We start from the raw sequence: 23,336 nt of genomic DNA on the forward strand, positions 1-23,336 counted from the left end.
TGTGGATCGCAAAAGTTCATTAATTTTCAAGCAATCATGAGGCCAATGTTTTCAGGATGAAATGCTACGCCAGATTAAGCTGTAAAATGACCATCAACAGCTTGTTTAGTAATGTACTTCACCACTACCACGCTACCACATGGAGGGTCACTCCACCAAGCAAACCCCCAGACTAACGAGCCGGGCATAAAGATAAAAAAAAAACTCATTCAAATCCGTTCCTTTCCCACCTCGTCTACCAACCGAACCCCAATCAATTGAATCTATTTTTAAAATCACATCATCCTCATAAAATGTTGTGTATATACACGTTAGGTTTAGCTCGGCATCGACTCGAACTTTGGTGGGCCCCACGACGTCGTTGGTGTCCCGTTCCAGTAGCAACGACCTAGCCGCCGAGACGGGTAGCCTTCGCCCGTTGCAACATCCGAGCTATCACTCTATCCGGACGCTGACCGCCGGGTCCAGCTCTTCGACGACAACGACGAGCCGGTGCTACCAATCGATCGATCGTAGTTTCAGCTTTAACGAGGCTGACCAACGACGGGCTTCGGTTCGCTGGAATGAGGCCTCCATTTCACGTCAATCGTCAACCGCTTCGCACCACGGGGGGATGCCCCGGCGGCCCCGACGAAGATTCTCGCTTCGCGACCCCACCGAGGACGACGACGAAGACATTAATGAGATCAATCAATTATCCTCCGTCGATAGCGACCGTGGCAGCGCGACGCACGAATTGGGCGGTGGACAACTTCTGCAGCAAACGATTTCCGGCGGACCGACCCAGGGTGCCCAGAGCTGGAAGAAGCTGCGGGCCGTGATGGCGTACTACTGCTCGCTACGAAAAATCAAGAGGAATGGTTCCAAAGTTATTTATTATACGTTATTATTTTCCATGTATTCTTTTTCGGTCCTTTTCTATATCTATACTTTTTTCTATCCTCTGCAAAACCAAAGTTTTACCTTTTCACGAAACGGGATGGACAGTTGAGGGAACGTACTTGAACCAGTAAGATTGATTGAATCGGTTCAAGCATTTTCCCTCAATTGCCACTCCGGAAAAAAAGTCGAAAGAAAATCAGAAAAAGAATGTTCCTAATATTGTTTTTTGATCATTTTCTCGTCTTGCTCTCTAATCTAATGTCGTGTACCACTACTTTGTGACATTGCAATGAAAGTAACGTTCGTCCTGTACTAACTAATGCATTCTCAGTCTCACTTACACCCAACATAGGAACTCACTTTCACTCACACACGCACACAAGATTGTATTTTCTTCTTCAATCCATTTTGTGCTCGCCGTAGCAACAGATCCAGAAATTTGCTCGCCTTCCGATTGAATCGATTGGTTACAGAGTTATCCACCGTCATCGACATCACCCCACTTACACGCCAACAACAGTTACACACTAGAGTAGCACTTTGCCGTTTCAGCTATTCCTCTTCTGATAACTTTTCGAACTTTGCTACTGTTTTTTTTCTTAACTAGAAACTAACATCTCTCTCAAACATCTACTAATACTAACTCGATATGTTCAATTTTCAAAATACAATGTAATCACATCGGTGGTGGCTCGTTTATTCGTTTTGTGCCGTTTTTTATGAATGCTGACAATGTTTGATTGCTGATGATCTGTTAACTGTTCTCCGTCGTCGCCCGTCGTCGTATTCGTGTAACTTTCTCTTGGTTCGTTTGTTTTTCAGCAATGTACTGTTGACTGTGATAATATGAATAGGAGAACACGCGTGAAATGAAGAATTGAAATTTCAAATAGAGCGACATTTGATCAAAAACATTCTGCCAAATAGAAATTGGGTCAATATCAACAGTGCTTTTTCAAATATTCTAGAAAAACTACTATTATAACAACGTCACACCTGTAATATCCTTCATTTACACATCTCTCTCTAAGCCCAACATGTCGCTAATACGTTGTTCAACAAAGAAACCATAAACACCTTCATTTTCACATTCTAAAATGGCTCCGTAGTAGCAAACTTGATGCACAGTGGACGTGGTAAGCTTTGAGTGACTTTTTAGGATCAAAATCAAAAGGATGCAACTTTTATGTCGATAGAAGTGTACTACTTGGACTGTCAATCATCTAAAGAAATTTCCTCATTTATAATGTTTAGATAACACGTGCAGTGATGTTATATGACTATTTAACTCTAGGATTCCTAAAATTATCTTATCACATAAAAAAATGGGCTCACATGATTACATGATGTAGTGAGTAGCGACTGTTCGCGACGATAATAAGTGTATTTATTCTATACACTGTTTACCGGAGAGATGAAGCGGACATTGACTCTCGGACGCACATCAAAACAAATCTATTTTATCGAAACTCTTTTGACGTAGACTACGTCTTATGGGAAGGTACTAAGGGTAAATCGAAAATCTAAAATTGCGACCGTCACGAAAAGATGTAATTTTTTAAACGCTATAAGCTTTGTCATTTATAGATTAAATGAAATACCTTTCGTAAGCTATTGCAATAAATTTTTTTTTTCAATTAAAAAAAAAACTGTTTTAAAAACGGACAGATAAAAAGTGATAATTTTATCACTGTTTTTATGAAATAAACGGTCTCCCCAAACTCAGTCCTCATAATCAAGTACAATTTGGTTGCACATCGTGCTGCTTGAATCAGAAAAGTTCGAGGGGCACGCAATAACCTTTAACTCCTACGCAAGCCTTTTTTAAGTACAATAATTACAGTTAACTACATCATTAATTACTTTAATTACGGGCGTCGGAAATGTTTTGATTTAATTACTTTTAAGTACAAATTTCAGTTTTAATTACAAGTCGCATAAATTAAGTACATTAACTCCATTAATGTACAACGAGAAATGTACTTAAATTTCCCCCAGCGTACCGTTAGACCCTTTCGTTATTGGCCCGTGAAACAAAAATTTCACAGGCCCTTTTGCTACGTTAAGGATAATGTCAGCTCTGATAAATTGTATCGCTACCGTTGTTATGACTTCATAATAGACCCTATAAACATACATCTCCTGGGACCTACGAGGAAATCTACGTTGGTGATTGGTGCCAATTCACATGCAACGATCGGTTCGTGATTGGAAATGTAGTCGGATTTCAATACTGCCGAGGTGTTGGCAGGGCAATGAACTATATCCTGGATCACGCCCCTGTCAAAGCACCTGAGAATACGACAATGAAAGGAATGTTTTTTTGTGCTACCTGGTTCAACCTAAGAAATAACGAATTTAATTTGGTGGATGCGAACGAAAACAGAATTACAGTTATATCGGTTCCCGTTGGGGTCACTTTTGGTCGGCATTCTGCTTTATTGTTCTGTAATAAGTATACACACGATGAACATCATGTTTTTTTCTCTCAAACGATGTAATTGGACCAGTGGCAGCTATTTCGATGGTTCACAATCACATTGGGCATCCCGGAAATGTTCCGGTGCCCCGGGGAAGTGGCCAATTCTCAACAAGAACCAAAACCCATCATGCGACATATCAAACTTCATGATTTTACAAATCTTCGGCAGTAATGGTCTTATTGAGAGTCCATGGTCACACTAGCCCTCCCAGACATGTTCCGGTGCCCCCGGAGAAGTGGCCAATTCTCAACAAGAACGAAACCCATCGTGCGACATATCAAACTTCATGATTTTACAAATCTTGGCCAGTAATGGCCTTATTGAAAATCCATGGTCCCACTAGCCCTTCCGGGAATGTTCCGGTGCTCCCGGGGAAGTGGGCAATTCTTAACAAGAACGAAACCCATCGTGCGACATATCAAACTTCATGATTTTACAAATCTTGGCCAGTAATGGCCTTATTGAGAGTCCATGGTCACACTAGCCCTTCCGGGAATGTTCCGGTGCCCCCGGGGAAGTGGCCAATTCTCAACAAGAACGAAACCCATCGTGCGACATATCAAACTTCATGATTTTACAAATCTTCGGCAGTAATGGTCTTATTGAGAGTCCATGGTCACACTAGCCCTCCCAGACATGTTCCGGTGCCCCCGGAGAAGTGGCCAATTCTCAACAAGAACCAAAAACCCATCGTGTGACATATCAAAATTCATGATTTTCAAAACTTTGGCTGGTAATGGCCTTAATGAGACTCGACGGTCACACTAGCCCTCTCGGGCATGTTCCTGTGTCCCCGGGCAAACTTCAAACTTCATGATTCTGCACGGCTAATAATGGTCTTAGACAGTCCACAGTCCCATTTAATTATTTAATTGTCCCCCCCCCCTCCCCCGGGTAGATATCCAACTCCCAATAAGAACCAGAACCCCTCGTGTGACATATCAAACTTCATTATTTTACGAAAATCCGTCGGTAATGACCATATTAAGAGTTCAAATTATTTCAGTTTCCAACTCTAGCATGGTGCTCCAAGAAATTTAGTATAAGTATTCGCAAAATTGGTCATGTTTGTAGTCTAGTAAAACATTAATATGCGTATTTCAGGGTGTAAGAAGAGTTTTTGAATAAATTAATTCATTCGGGTATGTGTTAAGGGTTTTCTTCAATTTTTTTTAAATAGTTCAAGAATAAGGATTTGGGTACGTTTTTAATTACATTTGTGTAGCTTTAATTACATTTATTACAGAAAATTAATTTTTAATTACATTAATTACGTAATCAAATTGAACTACATGTTTTAATTACAGTAATTACACTGGCACTGCTTTGATTACGCGAAATTAATTTTAATTACATGACATACTTAATTTTCATTTTTAATTACTTAATTACATAGTTAAACACCTTGTACTTTAAATCCAACGCAGTCAAAAAGGCTATTGCGTGCCCCTCGGAAAAGTTATAAAACAGCGCTGCTAATGTGCCACAACTCATGACTCTTTGCTCGACTGTTGAGCTGTTCAGTTCGTTTTCTTTTTCGCTCGAGTTCTCGCTTCGATTCGGTTTGTGCTGTCGCGTTGCGCCGTGGAAGCGTCGCCACCTTCGCGCGTTCTGGCAAGTTTACTGCAACTTGCCAACACGAAACAAATGGTGCGTAAACGTACCAATGATTCAGCAGCGGGCCCTTCAAAGAAGTTGGTAATCCAGCTCAGCGCGTCGCAGGATGACGCCGGAAAACGGGTACTGCAAGCCAACCAGTTTGCGGTGCTCCCCGAAGAAAATGGCGATGGTGACGTCGTTCCCGGATTCCCCCGCTTTTCACGCCGGAGAAGGATGTTGCCAAGCTGCGTGCCGAACTGGCAAAACACAAGCTGCTGCCTCGCTTCAAGCTTTGCAGCATCGGCACCAAAATCATGTGCTCCAGCCTGGAGGAGTACAATCAAACAAGATGTTTCCTAAAGGAAAACAACGTTGACTTCTTCACGCACGATCTGCCATCGAGCAAGCCACTGAAGCTGGTATTGCGTGGATTACCGTCGTTCGAGGCGGCTGTGGTTAAATCCGAGCTGGAGCGGCTTGGGCTCAAACCTGAGGCGGTGTTCCCAATAAACCGGCGTTCCAACCTGGTGCACTTCACGAAGGGATCCACCAGTCTAGCGGCTCTGAGATCCAAAATCCGGGACCTGTTTCAGGTCATCATCAGTTGGGAGCATTGCAAATCCCAACATCGTGATGTTACGCAGTGTATGAACTGCCTCTCCTACGGCCATGGCACCAAAAACTGCCATATGAAGACTATCTGCGGCAAGTGTGCTGGAACTCACTCGACTGCGTCCTGTGAGCAAGATGATGACATCGAGCCAACGTGTGTCAACTGCGGTGGAAACCACCAAGCCTCCAATCGCGGATGTCCCAAGCGAGTGGAGTTCATCAATATCCGTCGGAAGGCTACGATCAATAATCAGCCCGGTCGCCTCCGTAATGATCGTTCGCCTCCTGCACGCACGAAAGTCCAGTACCCAGCTCTCCAGCCCCGTCGACATGTTCCGAACTTAGTCCCACTTCCGCTCAACAACCAACAAGTCAAGCATGTGAGTATTCCCAACAATCGAACAGTCCAGCATCGTCTCGCTGCTGCTGCTGCCCAGCCAATTCCTGTCTGTCTCAGGTGAGCCTGTCGACGATTCTCCGTTCACCTCGGAGGAACTTGTGACGCTCGTGGCCGAGGTCATCATCATCTTGCGCACCTGCAAGACTCGATCTGAACAGCTACATGCTGCCCTGTCCCTTGTCACTAAGTATGGACCGTGAAGCCATCAAGATCGTAAATTGGAACGCTTGCTCCTTGAAGAGCAAAAACATCGAGTTTGTTGAGTTTCTCAATGAACGAGACATCGACATTGCTATCATAACTGAAACCCACCTGAAGCCTGAAACAAACGTCTACCTTCCCGATTTCCGGCTCGTGAGGCTAGATCGAACCAACTCTGGAGGAGGAGGAGTGGCTATTGCACTAAGGAGAAACATCTGCTGTCGACTGATGCCCAGCTTTCAGCTGAAAATCATCGAAGCCATAGGGGTGGAAGTTTCTACTCCTATCGGCCCCATCACCATCGTGCTTACTGCCCCAAACAAGTCAACATCAGGGACGGATCGGCAGCAAATCTGCGACGAGATATTATCAAGCTAACACGACGACGGGAAAACTTTATCATCGCTGGCGACCTGAACGCCAAACATCAAGCTTGGGGCAACAATCGGCGCAATCAAAACGGCACCATCCTGAACAACGACCTGCAGGAAGCGCAGTACAACATCTTGAGTCCGGAAACTCCCACCCGGTTGAGTCGGTCCGGTGTTCACGCTACTATCGATATCTTCATCAGCAACATGGGCAACAACATCGCTCAACCTATCACCTATCAGGAACTCAGCTCGGACCACTACCCGGTGGTGACTGAGGTGGGATCCTCCGTTAATCGATTTGAAGCTTTCCGGCGCAACTATCATCGTGTTGACTGGGGTCAGTTCCAACATTGCGTCGACACCGCTGTAGACTACGATGTCCAACCGGAATCGTCCGAAGATGTTGACCGGTGTCTGCGCTCCATCGATCAAGCAATTTCCCGGGCCAGGGAGCTACATGTGCCAGTATCCAGACAGGTGAGTAATACTCTGAACCTTGACAGGCCTACTAAAGACCTCATTAGACTCCGCAACACGATTCGTAGGTAGTACCAGCGTACTGGGCTGCCTAACCTGAAGACCAATTGCAACCGTTTGAACAAAATCATCCAAGCCAGGATGGTGGATCTCAGAAATATCGATTTTGCAAACAAGATTCGCTCTCTCCCAGATTGTGCTAAGCCATTCTGGAAAATGGCAAAGATTTTGAAAAATAAGCCGAGGCCCATTCCTCCCCTTACCTCTCCTAACCAAAATTCGGACCCATCTTTACTAATAACCCCATTTGAAAAGGCCAATGCTCTTGGACAACACTTTGTAAATTCACATAACCTTGGCCACGCCATGGTGAGTCCCCACGAGCCTGCAGTATCACAGTCAATGTCTAGAGTCGCTGCCACCCCCGTAGTTGTCCCTGACGAAAGTAGATATTCGGCTGATGAGGTGATAGCAGCGATTAAATCAACAAAGAACATGAAGGCCGCTGGTGTCGATGGAGTGGTCAACCTCGAGCTGAAAAACTTGAGTGTTGACTTCTTCAAGCACCTTGCAGTGGTCTTCAACAAGTGTTTAATGCTTGGCTACTTCCCTGCATGCTGGAAGTTAGCCAAAGTTATTCCAATTCACAAACCTGGCAAAGACCCTACCAGTGCCAAAAGCTTACGCCCCATCAGCCTCTTGTCATCCATCTCGAAGCTATTCGAAAAACTGATACTCAGCCGTCTGCTGGTGTTTTCAAATGATAATAACATCTTTCTCAAAGAACAATTCGGATTTAGGAAAGGCCACTCTACCATCCACCAACTCGCACGGGTTAGTAACATCATCAAGCGGAACAAGTCCGTTTCCAATACATCTGCCATGGCATTGTTGGACGTCGAGAAGGCGTTCGACAATGTCTGGCATGATGGCCTAGTGTACAAGCTGCATCGATACAACTTCCCGATCTCCCTCGTGAAGATCATCAAAAACTACTTGTCGGGCAGATCATTCCAGGTCTTCTTGAACAATTCTCCTTCTGATACGTTCAACGCTGATGCTGGGGTTCCCCAGGGTAGCCTCCTTGGTCCTATCCTCTTTAACATCGATTTGGTTGTTCGACTGGTTTTATGGAGATTTCGTTTTTATGGCTTTCTCATTCTAGGGTAATTCAAACAGTTAGTTTTGCATTGCCCGACGTTTCGGCCGTTTATTGTGGCCTTTACAATATACGGCCGAAACGTCGGGCAATGCAAAACTAACTGTTTGAATTACCCTAGACTGAGAAAGCCATAAAAACGAAATCTCTTTAACATCTTCACGTCAGATGTTCCTCCCCTTCCGGGTGGTGGTATTTTGTCAATGTTTGCGGATGACACTGCCATCATCTATAAGGGTCGAGTGATCCGTGCTCTGACAAGAAAACTCCAATCAGGCCTGGATGTTCTGTCCGACTATTTTAAAAGCTGGAAGATTTGTATCAATGCAGCTAAAACACAGACCATCCTGTTTCCACACTCCAATTCACCCCGGCTTGTTCCGCCTGCTAACTCAAAAGTCCACCTTGATAACACTCCCATTGAATGGTCGAGTGAAGTCGTCTACCTTGGTCTCACCCTTGACAGCAAGTTGCTATTCCGGTCCCATGTGGACAAAACATCCACCAAGTGCAACATCTTGATTAGGTCGCTCTACCCACTTATCAACAGGAAGTCCTCTCTTTCCCTTAAAAACAAGCTTGCCATCCACAAGCAAATCATCCTCCCCACCATTGAGTACGGAACGCCAATCTGGGAGAGTTGTGCTATGTGCCATCACCTCAAACTCCAAAGGATCCAGAACAAGATCCTTAGGATGATCCTAAACAGTCATCCACGGACCCGCAATTCTGAGGTCCACCGCCTGGCTGGCCTTCAGCCTCTCGAAGAGCGACGAACGGTCTCCATGGAAAGGTTCAGAGACACCTGTCTGAGATCAGATCATCAGATCATACGTGATCGGGCACGTTAGGTTAAGTTAGAGTCGTAGTCAGGTAGGTTATCAAATTTTTCAATTAAAACAAAACACTCTCCCCAAGGGGTATTCTGCTAACTAGATGAAATACGCAAATAGTAAATTATCCAACTATCCAAATATCCAATGAACAAATATGAAGAGCCAGATAGGCTAATCAATGGCGCCGGTGGTGTAGTGGTAAGCGTGATTACCTCTCACCCCAGCAGGCCTGGGTTCAATCCCAGTCGGCGCCGCCGGGATGTTCTGAGGCATAACATCTCTGATCACGCCTTCCTTCGGATGGGAAGTAAAGCCGTTGGTCCCCGGTTCATGAGTTGATGGGTCGATAGGTAGGGTCCAGGTGTGGGAGCTGCCTTCCTGGCACGTCGGTAGCATTGGTGCTCAGCACGGAAAACAAGATCGACGGAAAAAACAAACCAAAGGAAAAAAAAAAAAAAAAAGATAGGCTAATCAATTAACCTGTAAAATCTATGTATAAATCATAAACAACAGAAACAAACGAACATTTTACTACTACTGTCACAACTCATTTTCGCGACGGCGGGTAAGCAGGTAGCAGCTGTAGCAGCAGCAGCAGTAGGAAGGCGGTTCCTGTCAAGCGCGCAAAGTTCGAGTTTTGCACCTCGAACTTTGCGCGTCGTTCCCGTCGAGATCGTTGGCTGCTGGTAGCGGCGTCGTCTCCATGGCGCAAGCGCTCCTTGCCTGAATGATAACTACAAATCTTAGTGAGCGCTCAACTTCCGAGCTGAACAGACGCGTTTTTGCTATCGCTCGTGGAAGTCGAACACGAACTAATTTCCAGTGTTAACTGTGTTTTTTCGTATTCTGCTCATCGCTGAGCCGTTTTTCCGTGTCGCTGCGCGTCCAAACGACTCCGCGATGAGCCGTCGACAAAATACCTTTCGAATAAATTTTTCGAATGTGCCAAAGAAACCGGACCTTGCCAACGTCCACAAATTCTGTGCGACCGTTCTTGGTCTGAAACAAGGTGAAGTGCTATGTATACAGAACAGCAGAGCCCTCGGTGTATCGTTCGTGAAAGTTGTTGACCTAGAGTTGGCGCAACGAATCTGCGAGGAACATGACAACCAACACGACATTACCATCGACGGAAAAAAATATCCGCTAAGGATCACGCTGGAGGATGGAGCAGTGGAGGTGAGACTCTTCGATTTGTCCGAGGTGTCGGACCAAAAAATCGCCGATTTTCTCGGAAGGTATGGTGACGTCATATCAGTACGAGAGCAACGATGTGGAGCTGATATTGATTTTCCTGGTATTTCGACCGGTGTCCGCAAAGCGAAAATGAAAGTGAATCGTAACATCGAGTCGTGGGTCACCATCGATGGTGAAGTGACGAATATATCGTATTTCGGGCAGCTACAAACATGCCGACACTGCCACGAATACATCCACATCGGGGCTACTTGCGTGCAGAATAAAAAATTGCTCGTACAAAAGTCGTACGCCGATGCCGCAAAGCAGATGCCTTCACAAAAAACATCTCAAGCCGACTATACTCCGAACCAAACCAACACACACTCGAACCCAATCGCTCTCAGTGCGAATCAAAACAAAACAACTTCGAACCAAGCTGCACGGCCCCGGTTTGAACCAAACTCGGTCAACCCGGCTACCATGCCGCCACCGAAACAAGTTTCCAACCGATGCGCAACGAACAGAATTTTCCCACGCTAGCCTCTTCCTCGGCTTCGATTCCCCCATCGGACAGCGGGTCGTTGACTCCCTCTACAGGTCAACAGCCCCCTGCTAGCAGCGGAGTGGATCGCAAAACTGTTAGTGGCAAGTCCGATGGCAACGAAACAGATTCGTCTGTCGGCTCATCCAGTTCAAGAAGGCATCTCCGCAATCGACCACCAGGCAAGAAGCCTCGGTTGGAGGACGACTGCGACGACAAGCGAGATGGGAGTAACCAACTGTCGTAATGGCTGAGTTCTCCAGTTACAACCTTGTCTCCATCAACATCAACAATATCACGAACGGAACGAAAATTTACTCTCTTCGGACCTTTGTACGAACGCTGGAGCTAGATATCGTTTTCCTCCAGGAGGTAGAGAATGATCAGTTCTCTCTCCCTGGCTTCAACATTGTCTGTAATGTGGACCAGGCAAGGCGAGGAACGGCAATCGCGCTGAAAGACCACATTCAGTTCTCGCATGTGGAGAAGAGCCTGGATGGCCGCCTCATCGCTTTGAGGGTGCAAAACACGACTCTCTGTAATATCTATGCGCCATCGGGGACAGCCCCAAGTAACCAAAAGTTCCGATAAAAGGCTATTTGTGGCTTAAGCAGCTTGATTGGTGTTGGTCTATAGAATTCTAAGCAGCCTCATTTTTAAGTCGTTATAAGAACTTGAAAGTTCCGGTATCATAATTGAAGAGCATTCTAAGCAGCTTCTGGCGGAACTTCAAAGGGACTTTTAGAAAATATTAAAAAAGGTTTTTGTCCTCTACACCAATTCTATATTTAGTTCGCACTTTTATGAAAGTTATTTCTAAAGGCAGGTATTAATGTGTATTGATTTATCAGCATTAGTAGTAGAGAATTGGAGCTGTTTGAAGAAATAAAACCCAGTCCTTCTGCGTGAGAGTTCCAGCACGAACCGCTGCGTCATCTGAGATATAATAAAGTGAGCTGTTATCCCGCCTACTGTTGGAGTTTTCAGTCCAGCTGACTAATTTGAGTACGAAGCACAACACCTTGATGAATTTTAAATTGGTGTTTGCCCGCATCGTATTCCAACACATTTGTGGCGCAGTGGTTAGCGTTCGTAGATCGCATGCCGAAAACACGGGTTCGAATCCAGGAAATTACTTTTTATTTATTTTTTATGTTTAGATAGAATGTTGATGCACTGCATAAATATAAGAATTATGATTTATTCGGGCCACTGATCATTTCATAATTACGTACATTAAATTTTGTTACTAATAAAGACTTGTGCGGATTGCTTCATGTGGCTTGAAAGTTCTGTCGGAACTTTATTTGAACTTTATGGAACTTGAAAGTTCTGTCGGGACTTTATTCGAACTTCATGGAACTTGAAAGTTCTGTCGGAACTTTATTTGAACTATATGGAACTTGAAAGTTCTGTCGGAACTTTATTCGAACTTTATGGAACTTGGAAGTGATTTTAATCGTTGAATGCGAACTTTTGGTTACTTGGGGCTGCTCGTGCGGAAAGAGAGAGATTCTTCAACGGCACGATCGCATATTACCTTCGGCACAACACGCAACACGTCGTCCTCGCTGGCGATTTTAATTGCATGCTTCGCCCGAGCGACTCCACGAGTTCAAACACAAGTCCGGCGCTCCAAGCGACCGTACGGCAGCTGCAGCTTCAAGACCTGTGGCTGAAGCTATATCCCACCACCCCCGCACCCACATACGTTACGCAAAATGCGGCATCAAGGCTCGATCGCATGTATGTAAGCTATGGGCTTTGCGAGCATCTGCGAAGTGCTGCCACACACGTATGTTCGTTCACAGACCACAAAGCTCTTACAGCGCGAATTTGCCTTCCGCACCTCGGTCGTGAACAAGGACGTGGATTCTGGTCCCTCCGTCCTCATCTTTTGACTGCCAAAAACATCGATGATTTCCAAGTCCGGTGGCAGTTTTGGACCCGCCAACGGAGGAATTCCCCCAGCTGGATGGCATGGTGGATCTCATACGCGAAGCCAAAAATTAAATCGTTTTTCCGCTGGAAGTCAACCGAAGCATTCAGCAGCGAGAGCATATCCACCTTCCAGTTGGGTGATAGACGACGTAAAAAAACAATCATCACAGAGCTGCAGAACGAGCGTGGAGAGCAAATTCAAGGCTCCCTGGAGATCGAGCAGCACATGCTCCGACACTTCAAGGACTTGTATGTGGTGGCGGAGACCAGGCAAGTTGGGGAGGAGATGTTTGAAACCGAGAGAGCAGTACCCGAGAACGACGAAGCTAACGCTGCTCTTGTAGCAGAGATCAGCTTCAACGAATTGAAAAATGCCATCCGAACGTCACAAAAACAAAAATCGCCGGGTATCGATGGTCTACCGGTAGAGTTTTACCATCGAACTTTCGACATCATCTATCGAGAGCTCTACTGCGTTACCAATGAAGCTATGACGGATGAGCTACCTTCGAAATTTGCCGATGGCACTACCCAAGTAACCAAAAGTTCTGATAAAAGGCTATTTGTGGCTGCTTAAGCTTGGTTGGTGGTGGTCTATAGAATTCTAAGCAGCCTCATTTTTAAGTCGTTATAAGAACTTGAAATTTCCGATATCACAATTGAAGAGCATTCTAAGCAGCTTCTGGCGGAACTTGAACGGAACTTTCAGAAAATAAATACACCAGTTCGCATTTTTATGAAAGTTATTGCTAAAGGGCAGGTATTATTATTAATGTGTATTGATTTATCAGCATTAGTAATAGAATTGGAGCTGTTTGAAGAATTAAACCCAGTCCTTCTGCGTGAGAGCCCCAGCACGAACCGCTGCGTCATCTGAGATACAATCAAATGAGCTGTTGTCCCGCCTACTGTTGGAGTTTTCAGTGCCAGCTGACTGACTTGAATACGAAACACAACACCTTGATGAATTTTAAATTGATGTTTGCCCGTATTCTATTCCAACGAATTTGTGGTGCAGTGGTTAGCGTTCGTAGATCGCATACCGAATACGCGGGTTCGAATCCAGAAAACAACTTTATAATTATTTTTTTTAAGTTTGAATAGAATGTTGATGCACTGCAAGAATTATGATTTATTCGGGCCGCTGATCATTTAATATTTACGTACATTAAATTTTGTTACTAATAAAGACTTGTGCGGATTGCTTCATGTGGCTTGAAAGTTCTGTCGGAACTTTATTTGAACTTTATGGAACTTGAAAGGTCTGTCGGGACTTTAATTGAACTTTATGGAACTTGAAAGTTCTGTCGGAACTTTATTCGAACTTTATGGAACTTGAAAGTTCTGTCGGAACTTTATTTGAACTTTACGGAACTTGGAAGTGATTTTAATCGTTGAATGCGGAACTTTTGGTTACTTGGGTATCGTACTGGTTAAAAAGAGAGGTAGCGATGGAACAGCGAGAGCATACCGTCCGATCAGCCTGCTCAACGTCGACTTCAAAATTCTCTCCCGCGTCATGAAGACCCGCCTGGAACACATTCTCCGGACACATCGAGTCCTGAGCGACGCGCAAAAATGTGCCAACACCGATCGATCCATCTTTCAAGCCACGCTCTCGCTTAAGGATCGTGTAGCACAACTAACCGCGATAGCGGCGCCGGTGGTGTAGTGGTAAGCGTGATTACCTCTCACCCCAGCAGGCCTGGGTTCAATCACAGTCGGCGCATGAGGCATAACATCTCTGATCACGCCTTCCTTCGGATGGGAAGTAAAGCCGTTGGTCCCCGGTTCATGAGTTTGATGGGTCGATAGGTGGTAGGGTCCAGGTGTGGAAGCTGCCTTCCTGGCACGTCGGTAGCATTGGTGCTCAGCACGGAAAACAAGATCGACGGAAAAAAACAAACCAAAAGGAAAAAAAAAAAACCCCCTTCCCCCTCGGAGCGTGTTTTGCAATAAACAATCTATTGATTGAATAAAAAAATCTTAATATGGTTTTTTTAAGATTTCGTGCGTTTTGTGAACGCACATTCATTATGTTACATAAGAAAACGGGAACGGGGTGTTTCTGTGGTGATAAAAAGGATAAATCAAGACCAACAATTAATCATTTTGTTCGACCATTTTCCACAGAGATGGCGCTGTTCCGCTGGTAAAAGAAGAAGAGATAAAAATCCTCATATAGAAATTGAGAGAAGTGCGAATAATTCGCCTCCGGTGCATATTCAGGTGAAAAAAAGTGAACGACAACCTAAAAAAATTAGTCAGGGGTTTTGTCGTTCAGTTTTTTCCCGGAAATCAATGCTCAACAAGCTACAATTAATTAAAAATGATTTTTCCCCATACAATTTTACCTGCTTTACTACCAGTCCCCAGAGAGCCAAAAAAATTCAAATTTGAGAGAGAAATTCTCTCTCACGAGCTCAATCTCTCAACATGCCATGTATTTTGTTGACACTCGATTTGTTATTTCCCTTTCACAGATTACAAAATAGAGTACCTGACACTACAAAACATGTCTGGTACCTCTATATATGCATTTGCTTTAACATTTGAAGTCCCTCCTTTTTTACATATTCTGCGCAAAAGATAGTTTATGCCCCGCCCCATACATAAAATTCGGCTGGAATTTCTGTGAGGGGTGAGCTATTTTGTATGCAGAATGTGTAAAAAAGGAGGGACTTCGAATAATAATCTAAATGCATATATAGAGGTACCAGACATGTTTTGCACTGCAGTGTCATCTGTGAACAATTATAGGAAAACAGATTGTGTCTAGTTTTCGACAGATGTCACCGCAAACAACAGCTGTGACATCTGATGGAACATGAATGCAGAAGCTTGACAAAATGATCAATTGAATTGACCTTAACTCCATTTTGTAAATAAACTTTGTAAGGCCATTTTCTCGCAAACCGAAACCTTCATTCGCAAACCTAAACCACAATCGGGTAGAGGAGAATTTTCCCTACCTGTTCATTATCTTGGTTTGCCTTTGCGGACTTCGGTTCGCGAAAAAATGGCCTTACAAGGTTTGTTTGTAAAATGGAGTTAAGGCCATTTAAATTAATCATTTTGTTCGACGATTTTCCACAGAGATGGCGCTGTTCCACTGGTGGGAAGTGATAAAAATCCCCATATAGAAATTGAGAGAAGTGGGAATAATTCGCTTTCGGTGCATATTCAGGTAAAAAAAAATGAAAAGGACCGTCCCCTCGGCGGAACATTATAAATCCGTGGCGGAGACACTGCAACTCTGCAAGGTGGAATATTTCACCCACGACGTGCAGTCGACGAAGCGCTTCAAGGTCATTCTACGCGGGCTGCACGAGCTGGATGTTTTGGTTGTGGAAGAAGAGCTGAAACGCAACAACCTTCAACCCGTGAAGGTTTTCGTGATCAAAGGCCACAACGAGGCGATCAAGTATCGCGACCAACTGTACCTGGTGCATTTGGTTGGCGGATCCACAAACCTGAGGCAGCTTCAAAGCATCCGAACGCTGCTCAGTGTCGTCGTCGAGTGGGAGCGGTACAAGCCGGTCCACCGTGAAGTGACGCAGTGTACCAGCTGCTTGAATTTCGGACATGGCGCGCGCAACTGCCATATGAAGTCGCGTTGCTCCAAATGCGGCCAGCAACATGTCACTGCCCAATGCATCGTGGACATGAAGGACAAGCAGCCAACCTGTGTCAACTGCGGGAATGCCCACACATCGACTAGTCGATCGTGTCCCAAGCGGGCTGAATTCATCGCACTGCGGAAGAAAGCAAGCCAGCCGAGACAGCAGAAAAAGACGCAACTACCCGGAATCGATCTGGAAAATGATTTTCCACCGCTTCCTCCAACCGAAGGACGCGCACCAAATCTTCCTCCCCTTCCGCTGCCCAGAAGGCAGTATAGGAATTCGCCGCAAGCCGACGCAGGTAATCAGTCATCTGACAACGCTTGTCAGTGAAATGCAAAAAATGATGGTGCAAATGATGCACTTCATGACGAACTTTCACGTTCACCATCAACGCCCTTAATTGGAACGCCCATTCAGTGGCGAGTGGCCAACATAACATCGATGTCGCGTTTCTAACCGAGACGTATCTCAACCCGGAGATCAACTTTAGCCTGCCAAATCACACAATTGCTAGACTGGACCAAGTTCGAGCACAGAGGGGTGGTGGCGTTTCCATTGCCATCAGGAGAGGACTGGAGTACAGGATGCTGCCTGACTTTCGTCTATCGTTCGTGGAAGCCATTGGAGTCGAGCTGGCATCACCGGATGGTCTCATCACACTCATTGCCATCTACTGTCCTGCCCAATGTAAGGAGTCAGATGGAACAATCGATCGTCTCAAGAATGACATCCAGAAGTTGACTCGTCGGAAGGGTAAGTTTATCCTCGCCGGTGATCTCAACGCACGCCACTCGCTGTGGGGCAATGAAAGAAGTAACCAGAACGGAGCAGTGCTGGCCACGGACCTGCAGGCGGGACACTACGTGGTCCTCCATCCGGACTCGCCTACCTTCTACTCACCAGCCGGTGTCGGATCTCACCAACATGGCGAATGGTTGCTCTGAGCCCCGTGCCATTACCGATCTGTCATCCGAGCACCAACCGGTGGTTTTCGAGATGAATCAAACCATCAACCAACGTCAGCAGCATCGTAGGCGAAACTATCATCGAGCGAACTGGCTTCAACTCCAGCGGTTTATGGAGGATCGAGTGGTCGAAAATCCTGCGTTAACGACGACGGAAGAAATCGACGGCGTGCTGCAAGCGCTCTCTGATGACATAGGCGAAGCGGAACAACGGTTCATCCCTACAATCCCGGTGACATGTAAGTTAACCAACCTTGGTGATGAGACCAAGCGTATAATATCTCTTAGGAAGTGTGTTAGGAGGCAGTTCCAAAGAACGCAAAACGTTAGTAGGAAAGTTTTGTATAACAAATTAAACAAAATTATTGCCATTAGGGTAGAAAAACTTAGGAACAGGCAGTTTGAAAAAGACCTTAGTAGTTTACCAAATTACTCTAGGCCCTTCTGGCGTTTAACAAAAGTGCTTAAAAACAAACCAAAGCCCATGCAGCCTCTTAGAGTTGATAATGAGGTTCACATAACATCCGTCGAAAAGGCGAACTCCATTTCTCAACATTTTATGGCTTCGCATAATCTGGGTCGAGATATTGTCAGCCCGATGGAGGGTCCGGTGCTTGACAGCGTCTACCAGCTAGCTACTGAGCCTAGCGAGCTTCCGGCGGACCGGAAAATCACACTTGATGAGCTGGTGAACACCATCAAGTCGACGAAGAACATGAAGGCACCGGGTTTCGACGGACTCTTCAACATTGTCCTGAAGAATTTGGGACCGAAAGCACATACTCTTCTGGTGAACGTTTTCAATTGCTGTCTAGAGCTTGGACACTTCCCAGCTACCTGGAAACGGTCCAAGGTGGTACCGATACCGAAGCCGGGAAAGGATCCTAGCAACCCGTCAAGCTACCGTCTGATCAGTTTGCTTTCCTCGCTTAGCAAGTTGTTCGAAAAACTCATTTACGCCAGACTCCTCGAGCACACCGAGGCGAACGACATCCTACAGGACGAGCAATTTGGATTCCGACGAGGTCAATCGACGGTGGACCAACCCATCGGGTCTCAAACCTCATCAATCAGGCGAAGTCGGTCCTGAAGACAACGGTCATGGCGATACTGGACATCGAAAAGGCATTTGATAACGTGTGGCACGATAGCTTGGTGCACAAGCTTCTGCAATTCCGTTTCCCCAGCTACCTGGTGAAGATCACCTCAGACTACCTCGACGGCAGGACGTCTCAAGTATGCGTAGGCAGTGCTCTCTCGGAACCGTATGATGTACCCGCTGGAGTCCCTCAAGGAAGCATCCTGGGACCCATATTGTACAATCTGTACACATCGGACATACCGACACTGTCGCTGTTTGCTGACGATTCGGCAATCAGCTACAAGGAACGATTAATGTGTATCGAAGCTCCAAAACGGATTGGATGCCTACACCATATATCTCACCGGCTGGAAGATATGTGTGAACGCGGCCAAAACGCAAACCATTGTGTTTCCACATAGCAACACCGACCGGTTCAAACCGTCATCAAGGTTCTGAACGCTGAAACTGAGTGGTCAGCCGAGGTACGCTACCTTGGCCTGATTCTCGACAGTAAGCTCCTCTTCCGGTCGCTCGTGGAAGACCGAGTCAAAAAAGGCACCATCATGCTGAAACGTCTGTATCCGATCATCAACCGTCGCACGAAAGCATCCACCGTCAACAAGCTGGCTTTCTACAGGCAGATTGTTGCGCCTATGCTGGAGTATGGGTCTCCGGTATGGAAAGGTTGTGCTAAAACACATCGGAAGAAGCTCCAAGTCCTGCAGAACAAGTTCCTGAAGTTGATTCTGAATCTGCCTCCGCGCACACGGATAGCCGACGTTCATCAGCTGGCAAATCTCGATTAAATCGACCAGAGAATGACTGCGCTCGCCAGTAGCCACCAAACTAGGACTCTAAATTCAGAGTACGAAAAAATTAGAAACCTTTACCCATAATTTTGTGAATAGTTGGTTTAGTAAGGATTTAATGTAATAGGAAATTTAAAATTTAAAATTTAAAAATTTAAAATAGAACAAATGTTTACACTGTAAAATAATAAATACCAATTAGCAAAAATTAGCCAATGACTTTCAGTAATTTTAGTAAAGATTTTTTTTTTTTTAATTCTTTATTTGTTCCAAATTAAAAAAAAATTACATTTCATTTTAACCTAGGTGCTCCAGTTACTGCAGTAACGTACCAGCCTTAATTGTTATGATATATATCTAGGTGTTTTTACATTGTTCATGTCTTGGCAATTCAGTATTTTAAACAGGTTTTTTAACCTGCATGTCAGTATAACAATTGATATCTTAAAACTAAAAACTAAAACTAAATCTTATCTTAGTATAAAGGGAATTAATCGTTGCAATTGAGGATTGCAACGATTTTTGCCTGAAATTATAAATTATTTTGTTGGACATTTGTTCTAAAGTCTCAACATTCGAAATTCTATGTACCTCGGTAGTGCTGTACCAGGGAGGCAACTTCAAAATCATTTTCAGAACTTTGTTCTAAATCCTTTGAAGTGCTTTTTTCCTGGTAGTGCAACAACAAGACCATATTGGTACAGCGTAAAGCATGGTTGGTCTAAAAACTTGTTTAAATATTAGAAGTTAATTCGTCAGGCAAAGTTTGGATTTCCTGTTTATAAGAGGATACAAACATTTAATATATTTGTTACATTTAGCTTGAATGCCCTCAATGTGATCTTTAAAAGTTAATTTTTGGTCAAGTATTAATCCAAGATATTTCACTTGGTTTGACCAGGAAATTGGAACTCCGTTCATAGTGACTATGTGACTACTACTAGGTTTCAAAAACGAAGCTCTAGGCTTGTGTGGAAATATTATAAGTTGAGTTTGGGAAGCGTTGGGAGAAATCTTCCATTTTTGTAAATAAGAAGAGAAAATATCTAAACTTTTCTGCAGTCTGCTGCAAATAACACGAAGACTTCTTCCTTTAGCGGAAATGCCTGTGTCATCAGCGAACAAAGATTTGTGGCAACCCTGAGGCAAATCAGGGAGGTCCGAAGTGAAAATGTTATACAATATAGGCCCAAGAATGCTACCCTGAGGAACTCCTGCTCTAACAGGTAGTCGATTAGATTTGGAATTTTGATAATTTACCTGCAGAGTTCTGTCAGTTAAATAATTTTGAACTAATTTCATAATGTAAAGTGGAAAATTAAACTTTTTCAATTAAGCAATCAAACCTGCCAAACACTGTCGAATGCTGTTTCTATGTCTAGAAGAGCAACTCCAGTTGAGTGGCCTTCCGATTTGTTTGAACGAATTAAATTGGTAACTCTTAAGAGTTGATGAGTAGTTGAATGCCCACGGCGAAATCCAAACTGCTCACCTGCAAAAATTGAGTTCGTATTGATGTGAAGCATCATTCTATTCAAAATTATCTTTTCAAAAAGTTTACTTATTGAAGAAAGCAAACTTATTGGGCGGTAGCTAGAAGCTTCAGCTGGATTTTTATCCGGCTTCAAAATTGGAACAACTTTTGCATTTTTCCATTTATCAGGAAAGTATGCCAAATGGAAACATCTGTTAAATAATTTTACCAAGAAAGACAAGAGTACTCTCTGGGAGTTTTTTGATGAGGATATAGAAAATTACATCATCACCTGGAGCTTTCATATTTTGAAACTTTTTAGTTATAGACCTTACTTCGTCCAAATCAGTCCCCCAGGAATCATCAAAAATATTTTCCCGAGAGAAAATATTCAGAAAATCCCGAGCAACCTGATTCTCAATAGGACTAGTAAGACCCAAACTGAAATTATGGGAACTCTCAAATTGCTTAGCAAGTTTCTGAGCTTTTTCCAAATTTGTGATCAAAATGTTGCCACCTTCTTTAAGCGCTGGAATAGGCTTTTGAGGTTTTTTCAAAAATTTGTGAGTTTCCAAAAGGGTTTGGAACTCGGGTCTAATTTAGAAACATTATTTTCAAAAGTTTTGTTCCTCAGGGCAGAGAATCGTTTTTTAATTTGTTTTTGCAAATCCCGCCAGATAACTTTCATGGCAGGATCGCGTGTTCTTTGATATTGTCTCCTACGGACATTTTTAAGACGGATCAAGAGCTGAAGTTCGTCGTCTATTATAATTGAATCGAATTTAACCTCGCATTTTGGTACTGAGGCCGCTCTTGCTTCAACTATAGAAGTAGTGAGAGACTCAAGAGCATAATTAATTTCATCTTTGGTTTGCAAAGGAATGTTTGGATCGAAGCTATATTCCATAAATGTTCGATACTGCTCCCAATCAGCCCTATGGTAATTGAAAGTAGAGCTGTTGGGATTACAAATTATTTCTTGGGATATTTCAAAAGTTACTGGAAGGTGATCAGAACCGAAGTCAGCATGGGTAACCAATTGGCTACAAAGTTGACATGAATCAGTTAAGACTAAATCAATAGTGGAGGGATTTCTTGCAGAAGAAAAGTATGTTGGGCTGTTTGGATATTGAATAGTGTAATAACCTGCAGAACAATCATCAAACAGAATATTACCATTGGAATTGCTTTGAGCATTATTCCATGAGCGGTGTTTTGCATTAAAATCACCAATAATGAAGAATTTAGACCTATGACGGGTAAGTTTCTGGAGGTCACCCTTGAGAAAATTCTTTTTCTGGCCTACGCATTGGAATGGCAAATAGGCAGCTATAAACGTACGTTGTCCAAATTTTGTTTCAACAGAAACTCAAAAGTTTCAAAAACTTTGGTTTCAAATGAAGAAAGAATTTTATGTTTGATTCGTCTATGAATAATGATGGCAACGCCACCACAGGGTCCATCAAGACGATCATTTCTATAAATCAAGTAATTTGCGTCCTTCTTAACCTTATGGTCAGGTTTAAGGAACGTTTCAGTTATAACGGCAATATGCACGTTATGAACTCTCAAAAAGTTAAATAGCTCGTCTTCATTATCTTTAAGAGATCGAGCATTCCAATTTACAATATTTAATGCTTTAAAATCCATTACTGATTTTTAATGTCATGACAATATTATTTACAAATTTTACTCCAGTTTGAATAGCATCAAACATGGAGTTAGATTTAAGCATATCAGAAATCATGTCAATTAATGAATTCTGTAAAAATTCCATTTTAGAAGCAGTAATGCTTCCTAAGTCAACATTGTCAAAATTTCCGTTAGAACGTTGGTTAGTATTTTGATTTCTACCCGCTGCAATAGCAGCATAGGTAGCTCCATTAACTCGCTGAACATTGTTAGCAGCGAGGGGAGTAGGTAAAGATGAAAAATTTAAAGTAGGTGTGATATTTGTACCTGCGGGTACGAATGTAGAATTTGTTCCTCGCTGAACGTTGTTAACAGCAGAGGAATTTGTACCTGGTCGGAGCGTTTCCTACCTGACGGTTAGAACGAGATTGTAGGATCGCTTTGCGAAACTTACATGCCCAAAAATTGGATTTGTGGTTTTCACCACAATTTGAACATTTAAATTTCTTAGGATCTTCCTTCACAGGACAGTCGTTCTTTGCGTGAGAGGAATCACCACAATTCATGCATTTAGCTGGCATGTAGCAATTTTTAGTTCCGTGGCCCCAACCCTGGCACTTACGGCACTGAGTGAGGTTTTGGAAATTTCCTCCAGTCTTCCTGAAGTGTTCCCACTTCACTCGGACATGGAGCATAAGGCTAGCTTTTTCTAAGGCCTTAAGGTTGTTTAGTTCACTAGACTTGAAGTGAACTAAATAAAAATCATTAGAAATCCCGTTGCGCGAATCGCCAGGACGGGATTTTATTTTCATTTTGATTACTTGGAGTGGCACAACTCCAAGTAATTTTGCCAGTTCATCTTTGATCTGATCCAGGGATTCACCACTGGGCAGTCCTTTCATGACAACCTTGAACACACGTTCAGTTTTGGTGTCGTAAGTAAAAAAATTGTGCTGCTTCTCAGTAAGATACTTGAGAAGACATTTAAATCCGTCCAAGGTTTCACCCAATACACGGCATTCACCCCGACGTCCAATTTGTAGTGAAAACTTAACTTTCACG

The 23,336-nt window shown here is 43.9% G+C and overlaps 1 protein-coding gene across 5 annotated transcripts in view; it reads left to right on the plus strand.

Annotated features, from left to right (window-relative positions):
• Nucleotides 1-23,336, plus strand: part of LOC135710982 (uncharacterized) — an 825,769-nt gene that overhangs the window by 637,994 nt on the left and 164,439 nt on the right. The window lies entirely within an intron of this gene.

This window comes from Ochlerotatus camptorhynchus, unplaced genomic scaffold (assembly GCF_037179485.1).
Source record: "Ochlerotatus camptorhynchus isolate MF236.1 unplaced genomic scaffold, CSIRO-AGI_Acam_v1.1 ptg000412l, whole genome shotgun sequence".
NCBI classification, from domain to species: Eukaryota; Metazoa; Arthropoda; class Insecta; order Diptera; family Culicidae; genus Ochlerotatus; species Ochlerotatus camptorhynchus.